The sequence below is a fragment of the Rhinatrema bivittatum genome, chromosome 3 (genome assembly GCF_901001135.1).
Source record: "Rhinatrema bivittatum chromosome 3, aRhiBiv1.1, whole genome shotgun sequence".
Taxonomy (NCBI): Eukaryota; Metazoa; Chordata; class Amphibia; order Gymnophiona; family Rhinatrematidae; genus Rhinatrema; species Rhinatrema bivittatum.
This window is the reverse complement of record NC_042617.1, coordinates 259,691,653-259,716,360: the sequence shown is the minus strand read 5'-3', so window position 1 is coordinate 259,716,360 and position 24,708 is coordinate 259,691,653. Positions and strand designations below refer to the sequence as shown.

Sequence of the window (24,708 nt, the reverse complement as noted above, 5' to 3'; positions counted from 1 at the left end):
GCATATGGAGGCAGAGATTAACACATTTTCCAATGTCACCTTACATAGGCTCCTGTGCTGCCCTCAGCCCGCAGGTATCCTGTAACAAGCTAAGAATAACATACTAAAAGCTAACTCCCCCTCTCCCAAACCAGGGGATTTCTAAGGGAGAATAATAAATGAACATACCATCAACACAATTAAGATAAACCAAATAGATTAATATCCCCTTACTTTATCCGCTGAAGGTATGATTAAAAATTATATATAAACTTTCAGAAAAGAAATAACTGTAGAATATCAAACAATTGGCAGAACAGGGAGGGTCCTGAACTTGTCTGGCTGGACTCAAAGAAAGGAAATTATCAGGTAAGAACTAATTTCTCTTTCCTCTTCATCCAGCCAGACCAGTCCAAATACATGGATTGTACCCAAGCTATACCTTGAGTGGGCAAGACACCGCCAAACCCCACACTCAAAACCTCCAAATCAAAGGATGCTTCCTCCCTGGATCGAATGTCAAGATGATAAAGTATTGCATAAGAATGCAAGGAAGACCAGGTCTCCACTTTGTAGCTCTTCAACAGTGAAACCAACCAAAGCTTGACCCAAGAAAATGCTTGCATCCTATTTGAGCGTGGTAGTCCTCTAACTGTGTAGGCTGCATTTATGACTTCTTTAAATCAGCATGCCTATGAAGCTTTCATAACCACATCCCTCTTAAATTATCATGTATGGAGGACAAAGATGATCCAATCCCCTAAAACTGATCATTACCTTAATTCCACAATAGAACACTCCACAGCAGCCAAGAAATGGAGCAGTAAATACACTTCTCTCCACATCTGTCTATGGAAGGGAGGAAGACACTATCCAACTAAGGTGAAAAAGCAAATTAGCTTTGGAAGGATTGGCAAATTTGTACAAATCGGTACCACCTCCTCTGAAAGACCAAGACAGACTCTCTGCATGAATGAGCTTACAGCTCAGAAATTCACCTGACTGAGTAGATCACTTCTAGCAAATCAGCCAAAAAAAAACTTCTTTAAAGGACTCAAAAGAAGTACCCTCCAGAAAAGATATCACCACATTTAAATTCCAAGACAAGACTAGTTTTTTTCACTGGCGATCTACGTGTTTCACTCCTCACAGGGAATGAGAAAACTCTAGATGAGAGACTAAAGTTGTAGCCTGAACGAAACCTCAAACATACAATTTCCACTATTTGCACTTTCAAGAAACTGAGAGCTAGACTTTTATCCAAAATGTGCCAAATGGAAGATTATCAAATTCTCTCTAGGAAAAAACCTGCTTAGCTGCACACAATTCTCTAAAAATCTGCCAAATCCTGATATATACCAGGGATGAACAACTTTCCTGAGAAGGCAACAAAATATACACCACCTCTCGAGAATACTATTTCTTGTTTAAACAAGATCTCTCAAGGGCCAGGCCGCAAGACAGAATCGAACCGGATCTCTGTGAAACACCAGACCCTACCTCAGGAGACCCGAGTTCCAAAGTAAAGTCAGGGAACTCTTGTCCAACAGCCAGAATAGAACTGCATTCTCAGGCTGCCTTGATCAATCAGGCGATATCAGAGCTACCAAACCTCGAAGCTCGAAGATCTTCTGCAGGAGACTGTCTATCAGAGGCCATGAATGAAATACAAAGAAGCTGCTGCTCCAGCTAAGACTGAGCTAAGGCATCCAGCCTGGATGACCCTCTTTCTCTTCTTCTGCTGTAGAATCTTTGCATTCCTGTGGGACTCCATTAGGTCCAACACCGGCTTCCCTCACCATGCCACAATGTGATGAAAAGCTCTTTTCAACAGTTCTCACTACCCAGAGTCAAGAACAAAATGGCTGAGATAGTCCGCTTGAACCTTTTCTACCCTAGGTATGTGAATTGCCAATAGTAGGTATTTCTCCTCCCAGGTAACACATGATTATCATCTACTCTGACACCTGAGAAATCGTGGCATCTCATTGCTGAATCACATATGCCACTACCATGGCACTGTCTGACAAAAACCAGACTGCTTGATTTTGAAAAACCAGCGCCAAATGGAGCAACACCAACCAAACTGCTTTGATTACCAAACAGATTGATCACCTGGCTTCTACTGCTGGCCAAGATTCCTGAGGGAAAAAAAAGACCTTCACAATGTGCTCCCTGATCTAAGAGGTTAGTATCTGTCATCATTCCCATTTAAGAAGGAGACTCCAGATCTACTCCCTTCTCCAATTCACAGGAATAAGTTACCAATTGAAACCTGTTCCTGCCTGATCTGGGACAGAGAACCCAATCACATAATTTTGTGCCTAAGGATCTCACTTGCATTCAAACACTGCAACTGTGCTTAGAGCTTCTTTGTACCATCAACACTCAGCCCCAATTAGTGTCAGAATGAGCCCCCAGATCAACTAAACCTTATTGGTAGCTAACTCATTCTCCTAGGCTGACTTTTACCTGACTAACCAATTATCCAGATAAGGATGCACCAGGAGCCCTTCTCAATGTAAGTTCTGGGGAGAGTGGTCAACCAAAAGGGAGGACCTGAAACCGAAAACGATCACTCAGCACTGAGAAACATCTGATGGCCCTCTCAGAAGGAAATATGCCAGTACGGTCATTCCATATCAAGTGAACCAGGGGTCCACACTCAACCTCCTTCAAATCAAACAAAATTGTGTACAGATGTTCTCTAGGGTCACAAACAAAACTGTTCTAAATTTTTCACCTGAATCTCCATTGGTTGGAGAGCTAGAGGCAGTTGAATAGAGGTAACCTTTAAGTATCATGCTCCATGAAACCTAAAATGGCCATTTTGTTCAGGTGCTGTAGCAAGACAACACCTCTCAGGGACCTGAAATGTTGTGGATTAGCACAACCCCTGGTGGTAAGTTCCAGTGCAACGTTTGGAACATAACATGAGCTTGCCTTCCTTATTATGGGCCAGCAAATTATGTGAAAAATTTTACAAAAGAAATATAAGGCCTACTTTGACTCCTCATTGCTCCTGACCTAAATTTTGATTCAGGCTCTGACTGGACCAGTAGTCATCGTCTATGGCATATACGTATAAGATTTGCAATAAGAACCTTTACAAGCAACTGGAAGCAAAGATATAATTACATAAAGACACAATGTCACTTTTTAAAGCAAATTTTTGCCAATTTTTAGGTGCAAATATCTCTACTGTGTAGTTTTTAAATCTTTTCTTTTATGTCATTTGAAAAAGCAGCTTTTTTTCTACAAAAGTCACCTGTTTCATTTTGGACCTAATCTTGCTTTGGTCAGAATTAAAGCCCCAACGATATGCATCACTTGCATACGTGGGCCTGCAAATGATGTTAAAAAGAGGCATCTTTGGCATCCTGCTGTGTAAAACTCAAATGAGCTAGAGATGTGAGATTTTACAGTGTGGCAAAGCTTGTTGTGCTTACCATGCTTGTAGCTTATGACACATCTTGCTTCGACATACTTTTATAAATGACCCCTAAAAATGGACATTTTACTGTACTGTGTTATTTACTGTATGCAAGCCTGAACATGCAAAAGTACCACCTTCACAAGGAACTATGGTAATGTCAAGTTAGCAGTGTTTTGTGGCAAAGATCTGGGCAGTGTGCACTGGCCTGTGACACCATTGTGCTCTTTGTGGTATCAAATTTTTCTTTGTCTCAAAGGAGGCCATTGAGGCAATCAGACCCGTTCAAGGTGAGAGGTTTAGCAAAGGTCATACAGTTGCTGGCACAAGGGAAAATCATCAATTCAAGCCCATTGAGGCAACTAAAATTTGCATTAGTAAAATTTTGAATGACGTCACCTCATTCACTGCAAGTGTTTTAGATCATGAACGTGAATATTTTCCTGCCCTTCAAGTAATCCAGCTTCCAACCTGGTCAGTATTTAGCTTGCATATATGATAATTACTGGAGGATTGGCCATATATGCAAAGTCTCAATTGAGGAATGTGATGTTTTGGTCAATTTCTTGCACCCCCAAGATCCTGGCTACCCCATAGAGAGACCTGTTGGGTTCCAGAAGAGCACATTATTGCTACCCTTGATGCACCCATAACAACTTCATCAGGCAGGCAGTGCATTTATTCACAAGCCACTTTGTCACGTATTGACGGGACATTCAAAAGCATATGAAAAGCAGGAAAAAAAGACTAAGTGAATTTTGTGAAATTTGCAGTTTAAACAATTCTCGTATGTAGTGTCTTGCCTTTTCTTGTTTTGTGCTTAAATAAAAGCTTGGAAACCTATGGCTGGTACCTTGTCTGGCTGTCTGGAGTGGCCCCTAGGCGACGGGGTTGTCAATTTTGCTGAATTGGCAGTGGCTCAGCCACCACTGACCAATGCAGGGTAACTAATCAGCATACAAAGCTTTGCACTGACTTTGATGACTAATTTATGAAAACATGTCTAAACAAATATGTGTCAAAAGCTAAGGGGTAGATTTTCAGACGAGCGCGAATAGCCTACTTTTGTTTGCGCTCCAGGCGCAAACAAAAGTACGCTGGATTTTAGTAGATACGCGCGTAGTCGCGCGTATCGGCTAAAATCCTGGATCGGCGCGCGCAAGGCTATCGATTTCGTATAGCCTGCGCGCGCCGAGCCGCGCAGCCTACCCCCGTTCCCTCCTAGGCTGCTCCGAAATCGCGCGCAGGAGTCCCGCTCGCGCGCGGGGATTTACGCCTCCCAGAGGGAGGCGTAAATCCCCGCGCGCGAGCGGGACTCCTGCGCGCCGGGCCGCGACCTGGGGACGGGTACGGAGGGCGCGGCCACGCCCCCGGACCGCCCCGGGCCGTAGCCACGCCCCCATACCCGCCCCCCAAACGCTGCCGACACGCCCCCGCAACGCCGCGTGCTCCGGCCCCGCCCCCGACACGCCTCCCGACACGCCCACTCCGAAAACCCCGGGACTTACGCGAGTCCCGGGGCTCTGCGCGCGCCGGGAGGCCTATGTAAAATAGGCTTCCCGGCGCGCAGGGCCCTGCTCACGTAAATCCGCCCGGTACAAGCTGGGTTAAGCAGGGCACTTCTGGAAGGCTCCTTGCTTTTGGTCAATTGTTTTAAAAAACAGTCTTTATGCCCCAATTTTTGTTTGACCAACTTATTTATGCCAGCTAATTTCAAAACAGAGAGACTTAAACAGTTTACAAGCTGGAGAGCGATTTGGTATGGGGGGTGGGGTGTTTTTTTTGTTTTTTTTTTTCTTTTTTCAACTTATGCAGCAGACAACAAAATTAACTTACTAGAGTAATATCTTACTATCAAGAACTGAAACACACACTATAATTAAAATTAAAACACACAGGAATTAAGAACAGAAGCTTTCTACACAAATTCTAAGCAACAGCAGATATACTTAGCTCAATGCAATATACACTGCCTCCCTTCATGGTCAAACTCACCATGAACCCAACTAAAGTACACAATACCTCATGACTTTCCAACTCAGCCTAAATACAAATCTTTGGGACTTCCTCTCCCCTTCCCTCATTTTTTTTATCCCTCCAGCACCCTCTTGTCAAAAATACTACCTCATCCCTGCTTCCTCACCCCTTCCCTGACCTCTTGCTAAAATGTATGATTTTTGAACACATCTATTTATTTATTTATTTTTAATTTTTATATACCGATGTTCCTGTAAAGAATACATATCGCACCGGTTTACAAGGAACTGAACAGTCGCCTCCAGGGCAACTGTTCAGTGAATGTAACTGTCTACCTATGATATTTATGTCATGATGTAAACCGTTGTGATCTTCACTTGGAAAGACGGTATATAAAATGTCTAAATAAATAAATAAATAAATGTTAGGCTCCAAACTTTGCATAGGAACTTAGCACCAGAGGTTGTAATAATCCTCAAAATTTCAGGCCCCTAACAGGGGTTGTTTGGCTGCAGTGCCCAGACAAAGTGGCCGTTCTGAGTTGCGTGGAGCACAGTACTCTAAGAGTGACCTTCATTCAGCTGCCTCTGGCTCTTGAACCAATAGAGATTCAGCTGAAAAATTTTACATAGTTTTGTTTGAGGCCCTAGTGAACATCCACACTAAATTTTATTCCATTTGAAGGAGGTCAAGCATGGATGATTTTCTAAATTGGTCCACTTGACATGGAATGTCTCAATATGCGTCCGTCAAACTTGTGGATGCTAAAATATTTGTCTTGTCTCACTGTTAAAAGAGCTTGAACTGGTTTTGAATCAGTGGCATTCTAAGGTGAGAGGCAGAAGTTTAGCCTCAGAACCGCCTGGTGTCTCTACTATAACAGATCCTGCGGTCTCCATAACTGATATGAAGGCCCCCGTTCTGAAGTGAGGAACCCTTAAAACCTAGTTGATTTGCATCAGATTCAAAATAAGTTGAAATGTTCCTTGTTATTTGTTTTTTTAAAACCACTTAATAGATGAAAGACAGACATCAATCCCACTGCGCCAGAGCCATTGAAACTACTGCTCCAATATCTAGCAGATGACTGAATGGAATCTGAAACGCCTCTTCCATCAGAAAGGAAAGATTAAGAGAAATCATAAAAGCAACTGAGTTCAGACAGGCAAATTTTAAGCTGTAGCTCCTCTGAATGATGTATAAGATCAACAAGACAGACGTAATCTGGGCCCATATTTGGAGAAATTGTAATAACCAATCACTCCTTAGCCACACAAATGTTTGGCCATGATCCTAGCTGAGGTATGAACTAATTAAAGATGCATCTGGCCAAAGACTGCCCCTCCAGTTCCAGCACACTACCTTCTCTAGGTTTGAAACACAGTTTTCCGCAAAGCTTCCTGCATACCCTGACCACGCTATTGAGCTTTAGTCATACCACAGTTACTCGCTGCCACCTGAAGAGAAGCACCAGCTGTGCCAAAAGCCTTTTTGAGAACCTGCCTCTCTATTCCTGTCCATCCTGTGCATCTTAGAGTGCCGCACCAACCTCCACAGGAATTTTGATTCTCAACAATACTGCACAAGTCAGCTCATCCACCTTGGGAAAAGTTTCCCACTTCTTGGGAGACAGTCAAGCCTTTTTTTTTTGGCAAGCGAACCCCTTTAAAACTGACTTCAGGAGAATCCCATTCAAAACAGCCAAAAAACCCTCGCTGGCTTCTGAATACTAGTCAAAATGGGTCTTCTGAGGTCTCATCGCTTTTTCCTCCATTGTTACCTAAGAAATTATTTCCACCTGCAAGGAATGTGAAATTGAGAACAGCTCTTCTTCATGAAACAGTCTCACCACAGCAGAGATGATGTCCCCTTCAGGACCAGGGAGAATCACTGACTTGGAGAACCTTTTTTTTTTTTTTTTTTTATGGTCCTAGCTTCTCATCCTCCTAACACCTGAAATCTCATGGTTGCTCCCCTGGGATAGTGAAATCCCAGGATAAGGAACTGAGACTGTACTCTATCCCAAAGAGAAAGCAAAATTGCTTACCTTGTAATAGGTGTTATCCCAGGACAGCAGGATGTAGTCCGCACATATGGGTGACGTCAGTAACGGAGCCCTAGAGCGGGAAAAACTTCTGTCAAAGTTTCTAGAAACTTTTGAACTGGCAGCCTGAGGCTACTGAGCATGCCCGGCATGCCATGATATTCCCTGCCACAGGGGTCTCACTTCAGTCTGTTATGTAGCAATAAGCTTTAGCAAAAATAAAATAAAAGGTATGAGGCCCACTCCGCGGGGTGGGCGGGTGGGTTTCGTGAGAACTACATCCTGCTGTCCTGGGATAAACACCTATTACAAGGTAAGCAATTTTGCTTTATCCCAGGACAAGCAAGATGCTAGTCCTCACATATGGGTGATTAGCAAGCTAGAGGCTGAGTCATTCTCTATGAAGGCAGCAGATTGGTTGTAGAAGGAGTTGGGATTAGATTGGAAACAAGTTCTTTAAGACAGATTGTCCATAGGCTGAATCTTGTCGTCCTTGTTTGTCCAAACAGTAATGAGCTGCAAAGGTGTGAAGAGAACTCCATGTTGCTGCTTTACATATGTCAAGGATTGGCACTGAACGAAAGTGTGCTACTGAGGTTGACATTGCTCTTACTGAATGTGCCTTTATTCGCCCTTGGAGAGGAAGGCCTGCTTTTTCATAGCAAACTGTATGCAATCTGCTAGCCAGTTGGATAGAGTATGTTTACCCACTGCTTTACCCAGTTTGTTTGGATCATAGGAAACAAAGAGTTGATTGGATTTTCTGAGGGCTGAAGTGCGGTTTAAATAAAAGGACAATGCACGTTTACAGTCCAAACTGTGTAAAGCTCTTTCCCCTTAGTGAGAATGAGGCCTTGGAAAGAATATGGGTAAAACTATGGATTGATTCAAGTGGAATTCTGTAACTACCTTGGGGAGGAATTTTGGATGTGTACGGAGTACCACTCTGTCATGTAGGAACTTTGTATAAGGTTCGTATGTGACAAGAGCTTGTAACTCACTTACTCTCCTAGCTGATGTAATGGCTATGAGGAAGATAGTTTTCCATGTGAGAAATTTAAGATCACAGGAATCTACGGGTTCGAAAGGAGAACGCATTAATCTGTTTAAAACCAGATTCAGATCCCATTCTGGGACTGGAGGCCGAATTGGTGGTTTAAGGTGAGTTAAACCTCTTATAAACCTACTGACAAGAGATTGCGTGGATATAGGTGCATCTCCCATCTTGTTATGATAAGCTGAGAATGCACTCAAATGTACCCTTATGGATGAAGTCTGAAGACCAGAGTCTGAAAGATGGTATAAGTAGTCTAGAAGAGAAGTAGTGGGGCAAGTAAAAAGGATCAATATGGTTTTGTCTGCACCACAAGTAAATCTTTTCCATTTGAAAGAATAATTCTTTCGTGTGGAAGGTTTACGTGAAGCTATAAGCACTTGAGTACATTGGTGGAAAGACTGAGTGGGTTGTAAGATCAGTTTGCATCACATCCATGCCGTCAGGGATAGGGATTGAAGGTTGGGATGGCGCAACCGACCCTGATTTTGAGTTAAGAGAATGGGAGCTACTCCCAGGCGAATTGGATCCCTGACTGAGAGATCTAGAAGTGTGGAAACATACTTGTCGAGGGCCAATATGGGGCTATGAGTATCATGGTTCCCTTGTCCTGTTGTAGCTTCACTAGGGTTTTGGTTATGAGCGGTATCGGAGGATACGCATATAGTAAACCTGAGTTCCAAGGGCGAGCAAAAGCGTCCTTGGCTGGCTGGTTCTTCTGTTTGTGTAGAGAACAGAATTTGTCCACTTTGTGATTCAGATGTGACGCAAAGAGGTCTATTATTGGTTGTCCCCAATGTTGGAATATCCTAGTCGCCACTGAGGGATCCAGGGCCCACTCGTGTGGTTGGAACTGATGACTGAGTCGATCTGCCACTACATTGTGAATGCCTGCCAGATAAGTGGCCTGGAGGAACATTGAGTGGTTCAAGGCCCAGGCCCAAATCTGTGCAGCTTCTTGACAAAGGAGATACGAGCCTGTACCTCCCTGCTTGTTGATGTACCACATGGCTACTGTGTTGTCTGTTTGAATGAGAACAGTCTTGTGTGAAAGGCAGTCCTTGAACGCATGCAGCGCATAACGTATAGCTCGAAGTTTCAGAAAATTGATTTGAAATGTTGCTTCGAGTTTTGTCCATGTCCCCTGAGTTTGGAGATTGTCTATGTGAGCTCCCCAACCCAAGGTGGATGCATCTGTAGTTAACATTATCTGTGGGACTGGCTTTTGGAAGGGTAGTCCCTTGCGTAAATTGTCCTTGGTTGTCCACCATCGTAGTGATGAACGTAGTTGGTGAGTTACTTGAATTGGATAATGTAATGGTTGAATGGCTTGGATCCATTGTGATCTTAGAGTCCATTGGGTTACTCTCATGGCGAGTCTTGCCATAGGAGTGACATGAACTGTGGAGGCCATGTGGCCTAGTAAGGCGAGAAACTGATGCGCTGTTGCTTGTTGTCGTGAGTAAATTGAGTGTGCCAACAGGGACAGTGTTTCTGCACGATCTTCTGGTAGAAACGCCTTTGCAGTAATGGTGTTCAATTCTGCTTCCTATGAATTGGAGTAGATGAGAAGGAGTAGTGTGGGATTTTTGATAGTTGATCAGAAAACCCATTTTTTGAAGTACAGCAATTTGTATGATGTAGAGAAGTTACTGCTCCTTGTTGAGATTGACTCCTGATGAGCCAATCGTCTAGATAAGGGAAGACATGAACACCTTGTTTGTGTAAGGTGCTGCTATTACTGCCAGGCATTTGGTGAATACTCTGGGAGCTGAAGCGAGGCCGAATGGCAGCACTCTGTATTGGAAATGCTGGTGGCCTACTGTGAAACGCAGGTACTTGTGATGAGGAGGAAATATTGAATGTGTGTATAAGCATCTTGAAGATCCGAGAAACAAAGCCAATCTCCCTTTTGCAGAAGTGGGAGCATGGTGCCTAGAGAAACCATCCTGAACTTTTCTTTTTTTAAGAATTTGTTGAGATTCTGAGATCTAGGATGGGACATAGGCCTCCGGTTTTCTTTGGAATGAGGAAATACCGGGAATAGAATCCTCTGCCCTTCTGGCTGTGTGGCACGTGCTCCACAGCCTTGGCTTTCAGAAGAGCGGATAATTCTGTTTGTAATGGAGTATGTGATTTCGTTGAGATGAGAATACTGCGGTGGAAAATCCTGAGGGAGTGATGTGAAATTGAGGCGATATCCTTGATGTATTATTGAGAGGACCCATTGATCGGATGTTATTGACGTCCACTCTTTGTAAAATTGGGATATTCTTCCCCCAACTGGTAAGGTGGAGTGGGGATTGGAGTATAGGCCTTGTTCCCTGGACTGAATTTTAAAAACCTGAGGCAGGTCCTGTCTGAGGAGCTGGTTGGGGCCTAGCCAACCTTTGCTGTCTCTGTTGAGGTCTTTGTTGAGACCTAGGAGGCCTTGGCCTAGATGTGGGAGGATAGTATCTTCTTGGTCTGTAGAAAGGACGTTTTGTCTCCCTACGTGGAGGACTGCGACTTGTATGCATTGCAGGATCATGAGGGAGAGTTGACAGTTTTGCTTCAGGGTTTCTGAGTGCTCTCGTAACTGAGCAATAGCGTCCTGCACTTTGGTACCAAACAAATTATCTCCCTGGCAGGGGAAGGTCAACAAGTTTGTCCTGGACCTCTGGCCTTAAATCAGAGGCCTTGAGCCAGGCCCACCTCCTGGCACTAATGCCTGATGCAGCTATTCTTGAAGATGTTTCAAAGGCATCGTAGCAGCTCTGACCTCGTGCTTCCCTGCTTCTAAACCTTTTTGAATAATATTTTGTGCTGCCTCTTGGTGTTGTGGAGGCAGGGATGGTACAAATTCTTCAATCTGTTTCCAGAGATTCTCTGGTGTTGAGTCATGTAAAGTTGGTATGCTGATATTTTTTAGCTCAACATTGCTCCTTGATATATTTTCTACCCATCTGATCTAAGAACCTATTGTCCTTCCCTGGAGGAATTGAGGCATGGGTTCTTGTCCTCCAAGACCTCTTTGTGCAGATTCAACTACAACTGAATGGTGAGGAAGTTGAGTTTTGTGATACCCTGGTGCAGGTTGTACGAGATACGTAGAGTCTACCCTTTTGTTTACTGCAGGAGTTGTGCAGGGATGCTCCCAAATCCGCTGCTGGAGTTGCAGTAGCACTTCATGGATGGGAATAGCCAGATTGTGCTTAGGGGGATCTACAAACTGTAGTATTTCCAGGGTCTGTTGTCTCTCATCTTTTTCAGCTTGTAATTGAAAAGGTATAGACTCTGCCATTTCCTGTATAAAATGAATGAAAAGAGAGGTTCTTCTAGAGGTGACTGCTTTCTGGACTGAGGTGGTGAAGGGTCGAACATAAAGTCCTCTGATGAGGGCTCAGATGCAGTGTCAGACCAAGTATCAGAAGTTGGAGTTTGGTATGGAGCAGGTGTAGGCTTCTGAGGTGGGGGTACACCTCCACCTTGCAGTGGGTCAGGTGAAATTTCCCCTTCCTCCTCCTCTTGCCCTGGAATGGTAGGCAAGGAAGCCAACAGCTCCTGGTATCTCTTAGTGAGAAGGTTATGCCAGTGCTGCTTCTGAACCAGTAGTTTCAGTGGCTGCAGTTGAAGGACTTGCAATAAATGCTTAAATTTCCCCGATGACTTGTGCATCAAAGTGGATGGCTTTTGGAAAGGAGGTATGGATGGTGCCATTGTGTAAAGAGACATCGACAGTGTAGCAGATGGCATGGTCGATGTAAGAAAACAAAACATCGAGATAGGAATCGTCGATGTAGTGATTGATGGTATCAATGAATAGGTCCAGATGGCATCGATAGCATCGAGAGAGGCGTAGGCACCGATGGTTTCGATGGAATTAATGCCTGAGGCAGGCTCTGTCATCGATGTGGTCATCGATATCGATGTGGACATCAGCAGAATCGATGGCAATAGACAATACCGCTGGCATCGGCATATACGCCGGCATTGAAGTAACCATCGGCATCGGCTGTGAAGCCGGTATCGATGAAACCTCCATCATAGGCGTTGCCGCCGGCATTGACATGGGTGTCGGCATCGGCGGTTGCGCCGGAATCTGGTCTTTTAAAGCCTCGGTGACAATTTGTTTAATCAGAGTAATCAAGTCAGGTATTGATGTCGATGACAGTATTGACGTTGACGGTGCCGATGATGGGAACCGAGGGGACGAAGTCGACGGAACTGAAGTCGGTTTTTTGTCGCTTAGCTAGTGGTTCTTCCGGCAGAGGAAGTGAAGGGATGGAACGATGCCGTCGATGCTTATGCTTGGGTTTCGACTCAGTTACTGACCATGTCGATGAAGTGGAGGGTGCTGTGAAGATGCATCGCCGGAACCCTCCAGAAGTCGTTTTTTTAATAAGAATTTCTTCGTGACTCCCACCGGTGATGAAATTTTGTTGAAGTTGTAGGGAAGGCACGGATTGAATTTGAAAAAGCTGTGCCATTTTTTCTTGCCTGAGTTTTCTGCCTTTTGGAGTCATCTCTTGGCATTTTTGACACGAAGCGATTCATGTTGTTCTCCGAGGCCACCGAACACATTACAAATGGGGATCGTTGGACATTGTTCGGTTACAGGCTGTGTTTTTTGAAGCTGAGGCCAGTTTGCATCGACGGCCGTTGATGGAAACTTGAGAAAAAATGTGAAAAATGTGACTCAGAAAAGAATTTTCCTGTCACCGTCCGGTGATAATCACAGTGAGACCCCAAATGGGGAAAAAATTTTGAGAAATCAGTGACTTTTTTAGTCAAAGTTGTGAGGGAAACTCACAGGGCTCCTATGACCGCGATGTCGATGGCAGCGTGGAAAACCGAAGACTGAAGTGAGACCCCTGTGGCAGGGCTGCCAGTCAAAGGTTTCTAGAAACTTTGACAGAAGTTTTTCCCACACTAGGGCTCCGTTACTGACACCCATATGTGAGGACTAGCATCCTGCTTGTCATGGGATAATGCTTGATGTAGCATCTTAAGAGGCCCAATGAAATGCAGAGGAGACGGACATCAGGAAGAGTAAATTGCCAATATAAAACCAGCAGCTAATGCAGCCCCGGAGCAACAGGCTGTACGATCCTGCAGCGCAGGATCCCAGTGTGGAGGTGGGTAGTTCAAATCTTTTGCCGCACATACAAAATGGCTGCCAGGCCGGCTGCAGCAGACCAACCGCTGGCGAGAACTGACTGCACTACCGTCCCTCCAGAACAGTGCCCCCCTCCAGAGTGAATATCTCCTCCTGCTCACCAAATTAGTCTCAGTCTCTCTCTCTCTCAAGCTTTCCTGCACACTCCACTGACGAGGACATACCCCCTTCACCACATAAATCAAAACAAACTCCCGAGATGTGAAAAAGAGCAGCATTTTTTTTTTAAATCACTGTGACACTGTCTGAAGCAACTGCTGAATAACAACGAGCCTCCCAAAAGAAACACCGTCCTGTGCAGAAATCTTGTTTTCTTTCTTTCTTTTTTTAACTATGAGAATTCTCAGCCCAGATTGTTTTCCTTTCTTTTTTGGGGGGGGGGGGGGGTTGAGGAGGCCCAGTCAGAGGAGAGAGAGAAGGGGGAGGGAGGCAATTAAATGGGAGGAAACAGGGCAACACTGAATAAAATGTGCAGCCCAAATCAAACCCGTGGAAGTTCCCTGGTCTATGACACCGTTTCCCAACCAGTGTGCCATGGCTGCAGTGCAAGGTGTGCCACAAAAAAAAAAAAAGCCTGAGAGGAAGTCTTCATATTCTTTCTTTCCTGGCCTCCCACCAGCAGCGAGGGTCAGAGAGCAGCACTGTTGGGGCTGCTTTCCCCTCTGCTGGCTCTCCTTTGCGATTGAAAATGCACGTGGTCCTGTGAGATCCGCTGGCCCTTAAAGTTCCGATGGCAGAGGGAAGCCTGCAGAGGAGGAGGAAGAGGCAGCACCAGGTAAGCGCTGCTCACAGACTTTTCCAGTTCCAGGACTTAGAAGAGAGAAGAGGCAGCTGAATGTGTCAAGGGGTATTTGGGGGGGGGGGGGGGGGGGGGGGAGGAGGAAAAGTTGAATGTGCCACATGGTGTGGAGGGAGAGGGATGCCAGTGGGGTGGAGGGTGCGGGAAGGGAGGCGATGATTCTGGAGGGGGCTGGGGGGGAGAGGAAAGGTGATGATGTTAGAGGAGAAGAAAGAAAAGATGATGATGATGATGATGATGATGCCAGGGGGGGGGGGGAGGGAGAGAGAAGGTGATAATGATGCATGCCAGTGGGTGCCCGTAAAAGAGAATGAAAGATAAGGTGCTGATGGCCAGGGAGTGATGAGAGAGGAAAGGAAAGTGATGGTGTCAGGGGATGGGAGGGGGGAGAAGAAAAGGAGGGTGATGAGGCCAGGGGGGTGGAAGAGAGGGAAGGGAGGGGAAGGTAATTATGTCAGGGGTGGGGGAGAGGGAGGGGAAGAAAAGTTGCTGCTGCAAGGGAGAAAGAATGGAAGGTGATTATTATGCCAGGAGAGTGGAGGAACAGGGAAGGGAAGAAGGTGATGATGCCAGGGGAGAGGAAAGAGAAGATGATGATGATGATGATGATGCCTGGGAGTGGGGGGGAGAAGAAAGGGGGGATGATAATGCCAGGGGAGAGGGAAGAGAAGGTGATGATGATGATGCCTGGGAGTGGGGGGGAGAAGAAAGGGGGGATGATAATGCCAGGGGAGAGGGAAGAGAAGGTGATGATGATGATGATGCCTGGGGGGGGGGGGGGGGGGAGAAGAAAGGGGGGATGATAATGCCAGGGGAGGGGGGAGGGAAGAGAAGGTGATGACACTGATGCCGGGGATTGGAGGAGAGGGGAGGTGATGATGATGCCAATGCCAGGGGGTGGGAGAGAAAGAAGGAAAGAGAAAGTGATGATGCTAGGGAAGAAGAAGAGAAGAAATGATGATGATGATGCCTGGGTGGGGGGGAAGAGAGAGAGAAGGAAGTGGTGGTGGTGGTGATGATGATGCTGGGGTGGGGGGAGGGAGAGGGAAGAGAAGAGAAGAGAAAATGATGATGGTAAAGGTGATGGTGTGCTACGATGAAGTGAACTCTGTGACGGGTATGCCACGACACAAAAACGATTGGGAAACCACTGGTCTAAGGCCATACTCAACTGGGGGAGGGAGCATAAGGTTTTCTGGAGGAGCTGCCCTTCCAATGCAATCCTTTTCAAACAGTATAACTAGGCCTCATCTCAGAGCATGGGACTTGCATTCCTACCATCTGCTGAAGGCAGAATCCTGGCAGCCTGAAGGCAGCATGGAAGCCTATGTAAGGTGACATTAGCAAGCCTCCTAATCTCTGCCTCCATCTGCTGGTTGGTGGACATAACCCTTGTGTTTGGACTGGTCTGGCTGGCTGAAGAGAAATCATTACATTTGAAATTCTTAAGGCTGCTTCACTGCCATTCCACTGAGTCTCTGGGAGCAGGCATGCTTGGGAAAAAAAAGTCAAGAATGACCTCATATGGCACTGGATTACTTCATGCAGTATGCGATGTTATTTGTAATATCCCAACCACTATGGACCACCGTCAGTGAGTGCAAAGTCCTTTGTAACTCCCTTCTCGGGTGGCTGCTCTCAGGGCCGCAGGAAAGCTGAAAGGGCACCGATCACTCATATCCAAAACTAGCAAAATTTTGAAATGATAGAGGGCAATCATTATTGGATTTCTGTGTGTAGGACCAGCTCAGGTGATCAGTAGCGGCACTGCGCACTAACATGTCCCCATTTCAACCCCAAGTTGGGTCTTTTCGTTGCTTGGGTCAGCTGGGTCTGGGGATGCTGCAGAGACAGTGTTCAGAGCCCCGGGGGGGGGGGGGGGGGGGGAAGAGGGAGTCACGGTCAATAATAAGAGCGACACCTGGAGGCTAGAATTAGAGCCCATGATACAGAGCTCAGAAAGGAGTCCTGATGCACGGCCCCAGACGGAAGGGCTTGTTGCTGCCACGACGAGAACGAATGTGCAGAGGGGTGGATATAAAATAAAGAGAATGACACCAGGATCCCAGCCCTGGTTCACATTGATCTGGAAGCCCAAAAGAGCAAGAGGAAACTGCAGAGTCCCCTCCCACCCCCCAAAAAAACAAACAAACCAGTGTAGCACACGAGCAGGATATAGCTTTCTTTTAAAACAGTAAAAAAAAAAAAACAAAACATGATAATTCTCCTCTCCAGATCTGTGGCTGCTCATATTCATATTCTGTCAGTGTACTACAAACCATGAAACAGAGGCTATGACAGAACCAGCTCAGTGGGTAACGGAGGCAGAGTATATTCGTTGCAACAGAGTCATGGACGGTGCGGTCTGGTGTATGATTCAGTCTGACTCCAAACCAGCGCTGTCTGCCTTAGGTTTGTTTCCTCTCTTGAGGCTGAGGAACGTGCCCATTTCCTGTCTGTCGGCTCTCCAGATCCCCGCCCCCTTATCATTTCCTGTCTGAATACATGCTTCTATTTGGGGGTCTTGGCACTTTAGAAACAAATAGGAGGCGAAAGGCTATCTTAAAAGACAAATAAACACCTCACATTGGAGGGTAGGGAGGGGAGGGTGGGAGAAAGGGCAATGGGTGAGATATGAGGCCAATTGTGCAAGTGATCCCTGCCTATGTCCAGAGATTTCCCTCCAGAAGTTCCCTTAACGCAAGGGGTTGGGGGGGGGGGGTGGACACAAAAAGATTGGTGTGAAACATAATTGGGCTGTAACAGTGTCCCTACAAGCTTCCTTTCCTTGCATGGGCTCCTCAGATCCTGTCTGCAGGCTTGGTAGTGCTCCACTAGCTCTCTATTGCCCTCACGAGGTGATTTTTAAAGGAGTTGCGTGCATAAATGTAACATACTATCGTAGCAATTTTCAAAAGCCATTTGCGCGGGTAAAGTACACCTGGGTAAATACTACGGAGAATTCAATGGCACACACTGTAGCAATTTTCAAAAGCCCACTTACACGGGTAAAGTGCAGTTGCACGTGTAAAACCCATTTTTTAAGCCTTCAAATGCTTTTGAAAATCAGGCCCTAAATATGCACCTATTAGCATTGCCCCCCTTTGTCCTTCCTCTCTGCCCTTTTTATTTATTTATGTTTTATATTTGCTATCAGGACGAGGGGTGTGCTTCCCAGCTGCCACCCTGAGCTCTTTCAGCTCCAGCACAAAAAAAACAAAACACTGAGCTAACAGCTATTCCTTTATGCATAATTTTTGGCTGAAATCACAGTTAGCTGAAAAAAAAACCAACAACAATTCAGAGCTGTACATCCGGGAAGAAGAGATCAGGCCAGGAAGTGTTACGCTTCCTGCTCATGCTCTCACTCATGTCCTGCCTAGCTACAGCTGCACCAGAACAGGTATGTGTGTGCTTCCTTACTCCCCACTGAGATATGGGTGGGAATATTTCCCTGCAATCTTCCTCACCAAACACCTGCATTGGGGTTCATTTACCTCCAGCTTTGAGACTAGCAATCATTCTAATGGCAGCCTGCAAAAAGAAAATCATTTTTGCTCCTTTCCAGAGGCGCCAACATTGTTTTTTGTCTCCATTTTTTTGGCCTCTGTACAAGAGTCCAGTTGCCAGCATTCTCAGCTTCAAGAGAATATGGGAGGTTCTCTGATGTCAATCTACCTCCATCTTGCCAATTCACTCATCTGCTGTCTGCTTTTGTCACAGAAATGGAACAAAGCAAAGATGGCCCCAGTGAAAATAATTTCCAAAACCCACAACACCCTCTGCTTCTTTCTAGAAGGTGTCTCCATCCGTTCAGTCCCCTTGCCTCCTACTCACTCTAGGGGAAGCAATCTGCAAACAGTCCAGGGGCGGTTCTATAATGAGGTAGGCTCCTCAGGCGGCTAGATTTTGAGGTGGCAAAAGAACCCCCAAACCTCCCTGCCACGGCCGCCTCGCCCTGCATCCACAGCCAGCTTTTGGGGTGTTTGACCCGTGAGATCACACGCCGTGACTCAGGGGAGTGCCGAGGGCCAGCGCGATGTAATGGTGTTTTCTCAGTCCCCTCGCCAACCAGGTGCCTTTTCTTTGATCTCTCACGTACCGATGGCTCATTGGCTGATCTGGTTAGTAGGCTGCAACCAGCAGCCTATCCTATTTGGCCCCTTGTGGAAGTCGGGCCTGCTTCTGCCTGAAGCTACATGCCCCTCCTCCCACCGGAAGCAGCTAGCCCAGGAAAGGAGGGAGCACAAGGTGCATGGGAGGGAGATCGCCTGATTTGCTATTTGAGGCATTGGGGTAAGTTGTTGGGTATCCTACTGCTGCTACATCCCGTGAAACCATACAAAAAAAAAAAAGTCACCACCGTGGCTGGGGCAATCGCATGGTTGGTATGGTCGCGGTGGCCCCATGCTTGCGGAGCCACTGCAACCAACACCAGCCCCGCAGCATGGGGTTTTTTTGTTTTTTTTTCTGCAGCAGGCACCTCCTCTCCTCTGAGACTCTCCTTCCCACCGTTAAGCTTTTTCCGTGTGGCGGCAGCAATAGCGGCAGCGGCCCCCCGTCCAAGGGTGTGCTCCCTGCCCATCGCTGTGACGGCGAAATTATTCCAGCCGCCTCACCTTACCCCTGCCCTGCTTCGGTCAATGGGAGGCAGCGCTGTGCAGATACTTCCTGCCGCTGCCTCGCTGCTGCTCTCAGCCATGGGCTTCCCTCGTGATGGGGGCCACAGCAAAAGATAACAATAAAAAAAGCATCATGGCATTCCAGCTGCTCCTCCCTTTCCACACCTATGGATGCCACCTTTGGGTTGGGAGGGGCAACAGGGAGCAGACCCAGTTCTTATTTTTTTTTGAAGGCCATATGCCCGATTCTCCCCTGACCACCAATGTAAGTAAAAATACGTTTTTATTTTACTATACAGAGGTGGAGGGGAAGAAGAGTGAGTCAGGGAGTGTGCGAGTCAGGGAGAGTGTATGTCAGTGTGTGAGGGAACGTGTCAGTAAGCCAGCATGTGAGGGAGTGTATGTGAGTCACGGAGTGTGTGCGTGTGTGTGTCAATGTATGAGGGAACTGAGAGTCAGGGATCATGTGTGTCAGCGTGTGAAGGAGCGTGTGAGTCAGGAAGCATGTGTGTCAGTGTGATGAGAGTGTGTGTGTCACTATATGAAGTAGCGTGTGAATCAGGGAGCATGTGTGTCAGCGTGTGAAGGAGCATGTGAGTTAAAGAGCGTGTCTGTGAGCATTTGAAAGAGACGTGTGTTTGCGAATGCGTGTCAGTGAGCATGTATGCGCATTAGTGAGCTTGTGTGAGTGAACGCATAAGAGTGCATGTGTGAGGGGACATGCATGTGAGCATGAACATGCACTTGTGAATGAGCATATAAGAGTGTATGTATAAGAATGAGAGTGAGTGCATATAAGACAGAAGAGAAAATTTGTGCAGCACCCTCCACCCCTGACTAATCCATGACAATCTCAAGGTGATTGGAATCAAAAGTTCCCAGGTATGAAGAGGAAGGATATGTTTTTCCTAACTAGTTAATTATTGGGTTTAATTTGATATGCCTACTGTTTGACATATTTTATTAGTGTTTGGGAAAATGTTTTAAATGTTTATATGAAATATTCTTTGTATTAGTATTGTTTTACTCATATTTCTTGATTCTATTATTTTATGAGGAATAGTGGTGATTCTGTTTTTCCATTGTTGTACTATATACAGAGGCTGGCTTGTGGTTTCTACTTCAGTTTTTCTCTGCACATTTCTATTTATACTTTATGGTGTGTATTCTATATTTGGTTTAAAGGGACAGAACCAGCATGGATTTACCCAAGGGAAGTCTTGCCTCACAAATCTACATTTTTTTAAAGGGGTGAATAAACATGTGGACAAAGGTGAACCGGTAAATGTGATATATTTGGATTTTCAGAAGGCGTTTGACAAAGTTCCTCATAAGAGGCTTCTAAGAAAACTAAAAAGTCATGGGTTAGGAGGCAATGTCCTTTTGTGGATTGCAAACTGGTTAAAAGACAGGAAACAGAGAGTAGGATTACATGGTCTGTTTTCACAGTGGAAAAAAGTAAACAGTTGAGTGCCTCAGGGATCTGTATTGGGACCCGTACTTTTCAATATATTTATAAATGATCTGGAAAGAAATACGACAAGTGAGGTAATCAAATTTGCAGATGATACAAAATTATTCAGAGTACTTAAATCACAAGCAGATTCTGATAAATTGCAGGAAGACCTTGTGAGACTGGAAAATTGGGCACCCAAATGGCAGATGAAATTTAATGTGGATAAGTGCAAAGTGATGCATATAGGGAAAAATAACCCATGCTATAGTTACACAATGTTAGGTTCCATATTAGTTGATGGCTACCCAAGAAAGAGATCTAAGTGTCATAGTGGATAACACATTGAAATTGTCGGTTCAGTGTGCTGCGGCAGTCAAAAAAGCAAACAGAATGTTGGGAATTATTAGAAAGGGAATGTGAATAAAACAGAAAATGTCATAATGCCTCTATATCGCTCCATGGTGAGACCGCACCTTGAATACTGTTTACAATTCTGGTTGCCGCATCTCAAAAAAGATATAGTTGCTATGGAGAAGGTACAGAGAAGGGTGACCAAAATGATAAAAGGAATGGAACAGCTCCCCTATGAGGAAAGACTAAAGAGGTTAGGACTTTTCAGCTTGGAGAAGAGATGGCTGAGGGGGGATATGATAGAGGTGTTTAAAATCATGAGAGGTCTAGAATGGGTAGATATGAATCGGTTATTTACTCTTTCGGATAATAGAAAGACTAGGGGGCACTCCATGAAGTTAGCGTGTGGCACATTTAAAACTAATCGGAGAAAGTTCTTTTTCACTCAACACACAATTAAACTCTGGAATTTGTTGCCAGGGGATGTGGTTAGTGCAGTTAGTGTAGCTGTATTTTAAAAAGGATTGGATAAGTTCTTGGATGAGAAGTCCATTACCTGCTATTAATTAAGTTGACTTAGAAAATAGCCATTGCTATTACTAGCAACAGTAACATGGAATAGACTTAGTTTTTAGGTACTTGCCAGGTTCTTATGGCTGGATTGGCCACTGTTGGAAACAGGATGCTGGGCTTGATGGGACCCTTGGTCTGACCCAGTATGGCATGTTCTTATGTTCTTATGGTTGTGATCTATTCATCTCTCTGTATATAGTGGTGTGGTGCATGTCTCTTTGGGACGTCTAGGTGTGGTCTATCTGTCTCTGTGTCTGCTGTGTGGTGTAATCTGTTTTCCTGTCTCTCTCTCTTTCTCTCTGTCTGAATATGATGTGTCTAGGTGTGGGGGGTGTGTGTGTGTCTCTGGCTGGTTAATTGGCCATTTGTGTTTTTTCTGACTGATTGTAGTGTGGTGTGCCTGTTTCTGTGTATGTCTGGTGGGCATCTCCCTCTATGTCTCTTTCTGGGTGTGAGGAGCTTGGATCTCTCTGTCTGGGTGTAGTATGATCTATGGTTTCTCCATCTATGGTGTGATCTGTTGTCGGTCTGTTTATTGTGGTATGTATCTCTGGCCCTTTGTGTGCGGTGTTTATTGACTTTTGCCTTTGCTGTGGCTAAAGTTATATGATTGTATAATAATGATGTTGGCAATATAACAACAATAAAAACAAAGGGCCTGATTTACTAAGGTTTTTCTCCCATTCTGTGTCTATGGGAAAAATGCTCAGTAAATGAGGCCCAAAGTTTGAAAGAAAGTTCCAAATAAAAAAGCCTAAAATTCCCTTTCCTGATACTAATGGCCATCGTCAAAGAAACAAGGGTGTGACACAGGAAACTCTCTCTTCCTTGATGGTCAGTGGGATTTGCTCGTATTCTCCAAACTTGGGAGAGCAGTAGGGATTAACCTCAAACCTCAGGCCCTTGGAGAAACAGGAAGCTACAGCAATTGGATACTGCTGGTATAAACATGGAGGAACTCACCCAATGTGATTGGTCCGGAGAGAGATTTCCAGTTCTCTCAGCACTTTAGTTGATTCCTGGACTCTTCGTCTGAATTTCTACAGAGAATCAATTTCACATTAGTGACAGAAGCAGATTCCTTCTCTCCTAGTAATCGTACAATAACCACTCCCTCTCCAACTCAATTCTCGCTATTGCCCACCTCTCCTCCCCCCACATGCACAATCTAGTCTTTCGTGCTCTTCCAGCTTGCCCCACAAAACATACACCCTCACCAATGGCCTATTCAGGACCATAGGTCTGTGGCTGCAGGTAAGCAGTAAAGGAGCTAAGACTCAGGGAGGGTAAATTAATAACAGCCTCCATAGGGCTATCATGTACAGGTACTTTGTACTTTATATCCACAAACTTTAGCCCATATTTTCAAAGTGGTCTTATGCTCATAAATCCGCTTTGAAAATCCACGGGTTGTTCCTGTACACGTGTACACATAGATGAACAATGTTTCACCGGCTCCTGAGCAGGAGTAACTTTCTGCATGTGCATTGATGTACATACTTTTTGAAAATCGAATGCATGCGCATAAACATAAACACTTTTTCCCTACCCCGACTCCATCCCCAAAAACGCCTCTTGCTAGTGCAAGTAAAAAGTACACATAAATGGGGCTTTCCGTGTACTTTTATAAGCACTGCCTCCTAATTGGTTTTCCAAAGCACCACTTACGTGCATCAAAAGAAATGTTTATGCACGTAACCTGCTTTGAAAATCAAGCCCAAAGTGGGAAATTTTCAGAAGTGATTTGCCTGAGTAAAAGGGCCGTCTGAAAGCTGCCTGCCCTTTATGTGACTAAAAGCACATGTGGTGGCCCACAGTGCACATACCTTTAGGTGCATAAGAAGACGTTTCTGTGAGCATGTTTAGGTCAAGGAGGGGGGAGAAGGAAAATAATACGCACAGACTGCATTTATCAAATCTACGTGTGTTATTTTTCATGGGAAAAGCATCCACAGAAAAAGAAAATGCCTGTGGATGCATTGCCTTGCAAACTTTTCTGAGTGAAATTGCACACAATACTGGTCACTTTGAAAATTGGTGCCAAGCCTACAGGTGAAAAATACCTATTGACTCTGCAACAGTGCAGGCAGTTTGGTTACTGCTTTCAAAAGGACAAGGTTAGCCGGTAAACCTATTCTCCTTGTCAAAATAAGTGGGTTAAAAGGGGCTGGTACATACCCGCTAAGAAAATAAATTGTAAAATTACTCAAAGTAGCACCAAATATTTTTTTTCTTCTTTTTATTTTTTAAAAAATGTAAAACTTAAATCCACAAATAATTCTTGAAAATGAAATGAAAGAATCAATCAGTGAATAATATGTAGGAAAAAAACCATATCAAGTGTTCAATTCAGACCACAAAAACAAAAGAGTAACATCAAGTTGAATATGAAAGGAAAAAAAATTAAAAGAGATCATTCCTAAATGAAAAAAAAAGAAACAAATCAGTAGCTACAAGCATCCTACAAATAATGTAAATTAAGAAGAAGAATAACCAATGTTTCTTGTTATTTATGTGTTTAACTATTATTTATGTGTCTATTTATCGATATACAAAATTAACAGTCATAAAATAGATATGACAAGTACATCCCATAAAACTGAATTAGTAAAACAGTATAAAACATTAAATATTAAATAAAATAATACATCATATAAAAAATACTATCATCAATATAAAACTCAATTTAAATTAAAATACAGATCTCACAAAGATTGTGTTTATTACAAGACTGTATTTATGTTTCTATTGGAACTCACTTTGAGTTACTTTTTAAAAGATGGGTAAATAAAATGGTTAAACAAAAATGTATAAATCTAACAGAGGTAATCAGAGGACCTAAGTGAAGAGGAAGCGAGGCCTGTACTGACATCCCTAAGAAAGAAGGAAAGATAATGTACATCAAAGAAAATCTAGCAAGCACCTTGAAATCTTACAGTACACGTGCATGAAAACCTCAGGAAAAATTGGACACCTAATAGTAATACATTGGACTTAAATTGTAAAAGCAACTTCCTTTCCTTTTGTGTGGCTCTCATCACGTCAGCAGATTTGCAAACTCACTAATTTTAACACCAATAGATATCCTTATTATGGAAGACATCTTAAGAATCCAATCTTTATCTGGCTCAAGGAAACAATTCATTATCAATGTGAAACAAATCACGATGTTAATTTCAGACTTCTCCAGCAAAGCAGATACATCCAGGCTGTGGAAATCTAATGGTGCACCCTGAGATCCCTCTTATCCCCTTTCAACACT

At 44.6% G+C, this 24,708-nt stretch overlaps 1 pseudogene; it reads right to left on the bottom strand.

Annotated features, from left to right (window-relative positions):
- The window catches only part of LOC115087387, a 194,439-nt pseudogene that overhangs the window by 78,159 nt on the left and 91,572 nt on the right, over positions 1 to 24,708 (bottom strand).